Source organism: Crocodylus porosus, unplaced genomic scaffold, assembly GCF_001723895.1.
Source record: "Crocodylus porosus isolate Cpor-Errol unplaced genomic scaffold, CroPor_comp1, whole genome shotgun sequence".
NCBI lineage: Eukaryota > Metazoa > Chordata > Crocodylia > Crocodylidae > Crocodylus > Crocodylus porosus.
This window is the reverse complement of record NW_017728931.1, coordinates 19,852,700-19,861,315: the sequence shown is the minus strand read 5'-3', so window position 1 is coordinate 19,861,315 and position 8,616 is coordinate 19,852,700.

The window sequence follows — 8,616 nt, the reverse complement described above, 5'->3', positions numbered from 1 at the left end:
GATTTAGTGACTGGAGGAACCCAGCCCCACTGAAACTGAGTCCTGCAAGATAGCTCCATTGGGGGTGAGGACTTGCAGAAGGGAGATACACAGCTCCATATAGAAACACAAGTAACACAAGCAACACATTGATAGAATTACAAAGACCCTAGAAACATATCCATAATAAATGAGCACACCCCAAAGTGATGTGCAAATCTGCTAATACTACAATGCCAAGGAGTTATAGGAATGGCTACAACAATTCAGAGCACCTCTGGGAATAACCAGGAACAATGGTCACAAGCTGATAGGTTGGACATCAGAAAAAAACTTCTTATTGCATGAATGCTGCGTACCCCAGAGGCTGGGGTGGGGGGGACACGGTGAGCTTCTGCAGGTGGAGGTGGCACTGTCAGCAGCAGGAGCATGGCAGTGGCAAGCTCCCACAGGTGGCCACAGCACTGTTAGTGGCAATGAGTTGGGGGATACCAAGCACTGACTGGTGGTTGGCAACTACCCACAGATACTGCTGGCAGTGTTGCAGTGGCCAGCACCTATTGGTGACCTCCCACAGATGCCACTGGTGGTGTCAGTGGCAAGGGTGGGATGGCAAGCAGTAAACACCTGCAGACACTGATGGCAGTGGCTTTTTGCAGGGGGTGCACCACCAAGCTCAGGGGGTGCATATGCACCCACATCCACCCCTCACACATGGTCAATGTCTTCATGGTTAGGGTTCCCAGAATCTGGTGCTCTCCCCTGCCTTGGGGTCTTCAAGAAGAGACTGGAAAAGCACCTGGCTGGGGTCACATGACCCCAGCACTTTTTCCTGTCATGGGCAGGGGGTCAGTCTCAATGATCCATTGAGGTCCCTTCTGACCCTAGCATCTATGAAGCTATGAATCTATGAACTTTGTAGCAAGAAACTACAAAGCTGCAAGCCAAACTTACAGATGCTGCTCTCTCTGCTGCTCTAGACACTCACAGATGCAGCTGCAAAATGGCATACAGTAGTTCACAAACAGCCTTTTTATAGTGCTTCTCTGGCCCTCCCCCAGAGCACTGGTATTGGAAGGAACTTCAGGGACAGATCATTTTCTCACTGGCCAGCTACAGATGTCAATATCAGTGCAGTCCTTCCCCCCTCTTCCCCCTCCCTAATTTCTCTTTCCCTGCAAATCCACCTCTGAAACAGCTCTGAAACAACTCCAAAACATCTGAAGGATCCAAAACATTTCAGAAACATCCAAAATGTTTCAGAAAAATTCCAAAACATTTTGGATGGCCTGTTTAATTTTGGAGCTGTTTTGGAGCCTTGAGTTTCATTTAGGATTTGGCGTTTCAACCATTGAAATGTCCGAATCCGAAATGAAATGAAATGGACACCAAAATTTTGCACAGCCCTACTAGATGCCTTTTAAACCTCCATTTTAGCCTAAGAAGATCTGGAAGACATTGCACTCAGACTATTGAACATTCGCAGAAATAAGCAGACACCTATGCCTTTGACACATCTTACATTTTCCATACTATATACTGCTTTAATGTGACAAAAATAAGTGTTCACACTATTTGTTGCTGAAAAAGTGGTTGATCCATCAAACAGCAAATTCCTCATTGGTACAGCATGTGTATAAACACCCTCAATGTTTAAGATGACACCTTCCTCCTCAGGCAGAGGTGCAGAACCTTGTCACTATCTGGGTTGGAGAAAAGCCATCAGTCTCTGAATATGGGCCACCATAAAAGGGCCATGATTGAGTGCTGGATTGGCAGTCAGTTGTCATAACTATGACCAGGAGCAATTCCAGTTAATGACAAAGGTCCTTCAGGCCCAGTACAGGTGGACCAGTGATGCAAATTGTCTCAGGCACCCAAAAGGGTGATGATGGTGTGCTTATGTGGAGGTCTTCTGCATTCTTGTGGGGGACTACTCAGCCTTTGCCAACTTTGACACAGCTGTCTCTGGCCAAGCTGATGAAGACTCAGGTGACTCTAAGAAGGTGAAGAGGGATGAAGCCCCCAGGGATAACTTGGGGTAACTGTAATGAGACCATTTTCAAGCCTTTGCAGCTCTCTGGTGATCATATGCTTTCCAGGTCATGGTGTGTCTTGATGTCTCTATCTTGCTGTTGGTGATACCTTGACCCCAACAAGCCCCTTCTCTGCACTTATCCCTAGTGTTTTTTTCCAAACCCAAACAATTACCCTTGCACCACCCCCAGTGGCAGCCAGAATTCTATCACAGACCCCAACAGTGAGTGCCAGTCACTGCCCAGCAGCTGTAAGCCAGTTCTCTACTGCCCAACATCCAAGACTTAGTGGGAAGAGGAGTCCAGAAAGATGCCTACCTGAGTCCACCACTCATAAGTTCCAGTGCACTGCCATGGTGCCTGTCATTGAGTTCCAAACTCAGCCCCTCCTGTGGCTGCATACAAGCCAGGAGAGAAGGGTGTCAGGCTGGTGCATGGTGGCCATCACATTGGTGTCTCAGGTGTCTGCACACTCTGGTGTCTCCTTTCCTACCTAATGCTTGCAGTAACTACTGCACATAAGGGTGGGCAGAGGAAGAAAAAAGAGAGAAGGGAAAGTGGGAAAGGGGCTCAGAACTAATGTTGGCCAATGAATTTAAAGAATATTTTTTTACCATACTGAGTTACCACCTGTGTAAGGTGGAGGGATAGGAATGGACTTGGAAGCAACACTTGCAGCACTTTTTTTCATCTCATCAAAAAAACTTGTTACGTTTACAAAGACCACTATGTTGCTTTTTTTCACTTTCAGTGCCAGCATGTGAATGGAAGGTTCAGAGGTTCTAGCACTGTTGATATTCCAAACCTGGAGTGGCAGTCTGTCGCAGAGAGAAAGGCACTGCATTGGAGGTGGGGAGGAAGACCAAAGAAGGATTGCTGCCAGGCCTACTAACATCCATTGGGCAGTTAGCTGTTGCAGCAGATGAGCAGAGGGCCCACTTGAAATATCACTGGGACCATGGTCTGATAAGAAGGGGCACTGTCAGTGGCCCACTGCCAGAGGATGTCTGTCTTTGAGGCATTCAAAGCAGAAGCCAATGCAAGGGCAGTGAATGCCTCCAACCACTCAGTGGATATGTGCATGGAAGCACTGAACATAGCCATCCATGTTACTTGATATTCTGTGGGTCACCTCAGGCAGGAATGGGAGTTTCAACAAGCTGGCTTGGCCACCTTCACCAGTCAGACCTAGAGCCCAATCCTGAGATGGCTACAAAGACTCCTTTCTCTTATCTCTTTAACCCATCCATCAGGTGTAGGGCGAAGAACGCTCAGCACTGAATACCAAGAGACACAATACGCTCCCTAGCATGAAGTGGTTGAATGGAAGAGAAGAGGGATGCTATCCTGGCATTATTGGTTGCCCTCACAAGTGTGGCTTTCCAAGTTGAAAACCAGTCCCCACCCCCATATTGTCAGCATTTTATTAGGTTAAAAAATGTTTTAGCTGTTGCCACTCTGAAATGAAAGTGGCTCTTTCTGCCTAATAAGTTGGAAAACCCATTTTCCAGGAATTGTTCATCTGTTCTCATCCCAAATAACTCCACCCCATCATCAAGGATCTTAGGAAAATACAGGAGAGTTTATTTTAATGGTTTTACATTGTATATGTGGCAAGGCACTGTTTGTGCCTGCCACTTTAAGAGCCTGAAGCCAGCAGCTGGTGTCTGCACATTCTTTCATACAGCCTGAAAACTGAAGCTGTGCAAACCTGCTTTCACCTGGCTATAATACATTGTCTTACATGCACAAAAAGCTGAATATCATATCTTAGCACAGTGAGGACTATAATGCGTGTGCACAGTGTCATGCTCTGAGCGAGTGGGGGGGAGGTGACAGACTCAAACAATCAGTTTGGCATCTGATGGCCCTTTGTGGTCAGACCTGCCTGGCCACCCTCCCTGGCCTCTCCTTACCTCCTATCTCTTGCCTCCCAAAATTGGATCTTAGGGTCTTTATTGGGGAGGCTGCCTCCAGAAGCAAAAGTACCCTCTTCCTGGGGCTGGGTGCGTCTCTTCAGTGTACAGCCATTGGGGCTTCTTTGCTCCAAACTCTATGGGGTGGGTTTTCCCTTTAAGGCAACCCCAGCTGTGCCTTAAGGGCAATTATCATGAACTGTAGCTGCTCCCATAGTCACAGCCATACCTCATAGATATCAGTCAGTGTTTAAAGAGGGAGCCCTTGGCCTTGACTCTGTACTAATCCCCTCAAGCCTCAAACTTCTATTGGTTTCCACCTCTCTGGTATCATACCCTTTTCTCTAGCTGGGCCTCCTATCACAAGGTCCACTGTTCCAGACCTCAGCTTCTAGGCCCTGGCCCAATTTCACACTCAAGTGCTCTTGGCCCCTGGCTCCTACCTTAGATAGCAGCAATTAGGGTTCCTGACCCAGCTGTTTGTATGCTGCTCTGCCCCAGGGGTCCGTGCCCCTTGTTGGCTATAAAGGACCAATTTACAGGATCATAATAAATTCTAATTTATTGTACAGGATGTGAAGTTACCAATAAAAATAATAAATGCAAACTTTGAATTATGAGGGTACTGGTCACCTTAACACACTCACTCAAACCCATGTAGTATAGTATACAGTAGCTGCCATAGTGATTGTGAGAGCACTGGAGTTAGTATATCTACCTATCTGAGGCCCTGTGGATCTGCTCTTGATGGTCAGCTTCCTCCAAGGTGGTGCCTTCTCCAGAAGGCAGTCGCCTGCTTGCTCTTCTGTCTCGGTAGGTGGGGTGCTGAAAGAGAGAGCACCACTGAGGATCACGCTTCACTGTCTTTTATCCCTTCTTTGGCAGACTACTGTGATTCCCCCAGCATCATCTTGGTTGCCCAGTCTGGAGGTCACTGTTCCATGTGGGTGAGTAGTGCATGACAGCTGTTAGTCCCAGTCACTGGGGGTTTCACCCAATGGTGCAGTTTTGGGAGTCCACTCTTGACTTGATTGATTCAATGGCTGTATCCTTGCAGGTTTCAGGTGGCTTGATTAGCTTAAAATGGCTTGTAGAGTTTTGTGATGGTAAGTTCTTTTGGTTAGGCTATGGTCAATTAACAGGCAGATAGATGCTCTTGCTTTGTTATTCCACTATCTATTGATTCATACTCACATTCACTCAAGGGACCAGCCCAATATAGCAGATTTTATCACTTTACAATTACAATTTCAATGCAGTTTTAAAAAATGGTCCAGGGTGTAGCTTCATTCTACAAGGAGTATATTCCTTAACAGGTATAAAAGCATAAAATATAATATACAAAATGTCATGGCAAAGATGAGACAGATGAAACATAAAAATTCACTGTGAGAAATATATGAAAAATGCAATGTGAGGTAGTGAGGATCAATGGTTACTGGGGACAGTAAGTGAGTAGATTAGCGCCAGGATATATTTACAGTCTTTGAAGTGGATAGTTTAGTTATTTTGTTTTCTTTAGTGACACTTAGCTCAATTGATATGTAGATGTAGTTTGTAGGTTTCTCCTACAGAAATCCACTTCAGCTTCCTGGCTTGCTCTGAGCCTTGCCACATCCATGCAATGAGTGTGCTAGGTCTCTGCCAATACTCAGAAGGGAAAAGCAATGTACAAAATGGGGAATGCAAGCCTTAAGGAGCTTCTTGTTACACACTCACTAGGGAGCTCTCTACTGGGTGTCTCTCAACACCCCTATGGTGTCCAAATCACCCTCATAACCACAATCCAGTCCTTTGGTCCTAAACAAACAAACACGAGCATAACAAAAATATAAGCCATCTGCTTCCACAAAAGTTCTTCCCCCACTCTGAGCTAATACCTTATCACAAGCTATACTCTTTCTCTTTCTGTCTTGGTCTCTCTCTCACACTCACTCTCATACTCTGTCCACCCTCACAGGTAGCTTGGGTGTCCATGGGCCAGTTTCCTTCAGCCAGCTTCCCTAGGAAGCTCCTCTCCCTGCATCATACAGGGTAAGACTGCTTGCTCTGGCTCACATCCTTGGTTTGTATGCCTGAAAGCCCCATCCTCTTCCTGTCATTTGGCTCCCCAGCCACACACAGGAGTTTCCCCTTTTACTTAAGGGTCAGCCTGTGCTCCTGCTGCTGGAGCCCCACACAGCCAGCTTAACCTGCTGCACTCTCGTAGGAGCCCCTTGGCTCCCTGTTACAGGTGTTTTATCCTAGATTAATACCATTCTGTCCAGTACTGGTTAGGCTTCATCTACTGCACGGTGTGCATTTTTTAAAAAGATGTGGACAAGTTAGAGACAAAGGCAGGTGACAAAAATAATAGAGGGCCTGGACTGCAAACTGTGCAAGGAGAAGTTAAGAGAAATAAGTATGTTCAGTTTCCAGAAAAGGTAATTAAGAGGAAACATGATAGAAATCTTCAAATTTCTGAAGGGATGTCATCAGGAAGAGGGAGAACAACTTTTATCCCTTGCTGCAGCGACTGTGAAGCATAGGAACGGCTTGAAATAGCAGTAAAGTAGTTTTTGATTGGATTTCAGGGGAAAAAAGTCTTCACTGGTAGAACAGCAAAGCACTGGAATAAACTGCCTAGAGAAGTTGTCCCGTCTCCTTTACTGGAAGTTTTAAGGAAGAGGCTAGCGAAGCATTGGTCATGGATGACCTAAAAGTAGCAATGACTGGACTGTGCTCTAAATAGCAATAGTTGGAAACACAAGAGATCTCCACACATGCATTGTGTGGAGATCATGAGAAGAGCTCTGCAGCCTGAACCAGATGAAAATTGAAGAATGAAGCAGAGCTCTAAAACCAGTTGATTTGTAAAACAGGATTGGAGAACTGGGGCAAGTTTATGAAGTGAATAGGATGACAGAAAAAGGAATTCTCTCTAATTAGGGTGGGTATGTGTGAAGTTGTGTTGGCAGTTCCCAGGTTGCAGTGTAGGTTGCTAGTTGCCAGATGGGCTGGGAAGGATTTTTCCCTCTTGGATTTCAAAGATTTTTTATTTTTTTTGCCTTCCTCAGAAACTTTGGGCATTGGATGTAGTCAGGATTGGAGATTTTGATTGAAATGCAGCAGTGTTTCTGTTGGCCCATACATACAGAGTTTCCTGGCTAAAGGGTATTACTTCTCTGCCAAGGATCAGACATATTGTCACATCTGGGATCAGGAAGAAATTTCACCTTTTAGTCAGATTAGTATGAACTATTGGATTTTTTGCCCTCCTCTGTAGCAGATACAGCAGTGACACTGCAGTGATATTGACTGTGATATTGGCCCTTGCAGTGATATTGAACATGCCCTTGCCACAGGCAAAGCAGGCAGACAAGTTAATGCATTTTTGGGTATTGTGTCATTTGGGAAGGTTGTTTGTGCAGTTTTGTTTGGAATAGCCATGAGAGACCATTGTATAGAATGGTTTAGATAGGGGTGATCCTTCTGTAGTGATAGAAATTATAATTTAGGGGTACTCCCTGGCAGGCAACTGAGGGAGTTGGGATATGGGAGATGGTCCTTCAGTTAGGGAATATTTAGCCAGATGGTTAGAAAAAGACCAAGGGTCTCCAGAAGTCGCTTATTTTTCCACAGTCAAGTTAATTGTTTAGTTCTTATCGTTTACATGTGCCTCGGCTTACTGAACCTGCTCTTCACAACACTTGCCTTGAGCAGGGTGTTGGACTAGATGACCTTCTGAGGTTTCTTTCAGACCTACTTTTCTATGACTCCAGACTCACCATGAGACATGATAGTTATGACCATCCTTAACTCCTCTCACTCTTCCTCTGCAGAAGAATGGCCTGATGGGAGGAAATGGGCTTTGTGTAACAAGGACATGAAGCAGATGTATTTTTTTATTTCTGGTTAGGGTCCTTTGCTTTTCAATACGGCTGCCTGAGATGCTTGACAAGCTCTTGGCTCAACATCCAAGTCCTAAAAATGCCAACCAGAGAAAACTGGCTCAGGATAGTGTTATAATGACGCATGTTCCAGCTACTGATGCCAAAATCATGAATCTTTGAGTATTCCTTCTAAATATTCACCAATATGAAATTATGGTCTTCTAGCAAACTAGCAGTCCCAATTGGCCTGGCAAAATATGGATTAGTTGGCAGCCTTGAGCCAGTAAGGGGTGTTTTAGCATGCCAGTAGAGTTCATAAATACACTAAGGAGCTAAATAATAAAATAATTATATAATATGCCACCCATCTTTGAAAGACTTGAGTAAAGTGGAAAGTGTACAAAAGGACCTATACAGTGGGGAACTGTGGGAATGCCACTAGAGGACTATTTGTTTTCAAATACTTGCTCACAACTATGTTGCAACCTCACTGAAGAGAGAATGGGTAGAAGGTAGAGTAGAAATTTAGGAGATTATATATCTAGAACCTGACCCCAGCTTCCAAGCTCAGACTGCACTCATCCCAACAAAGGAATATAAGTAGCTTTCAATGTGGATGTTGTGATAGTACAAGCAAAAACACCAACTCAAACATACCAATAACTGGCATTATAAATATAACTACTGATATTCTATGTACCTAACAGAACAGAATTTGGCCCACCATTTATAAGTATGAAACTATAGTCCTCTGTGGATTAGTTCTTCCATAATGAACAGCAGTTAGCACCATTCGACTTAATTACATAAGTG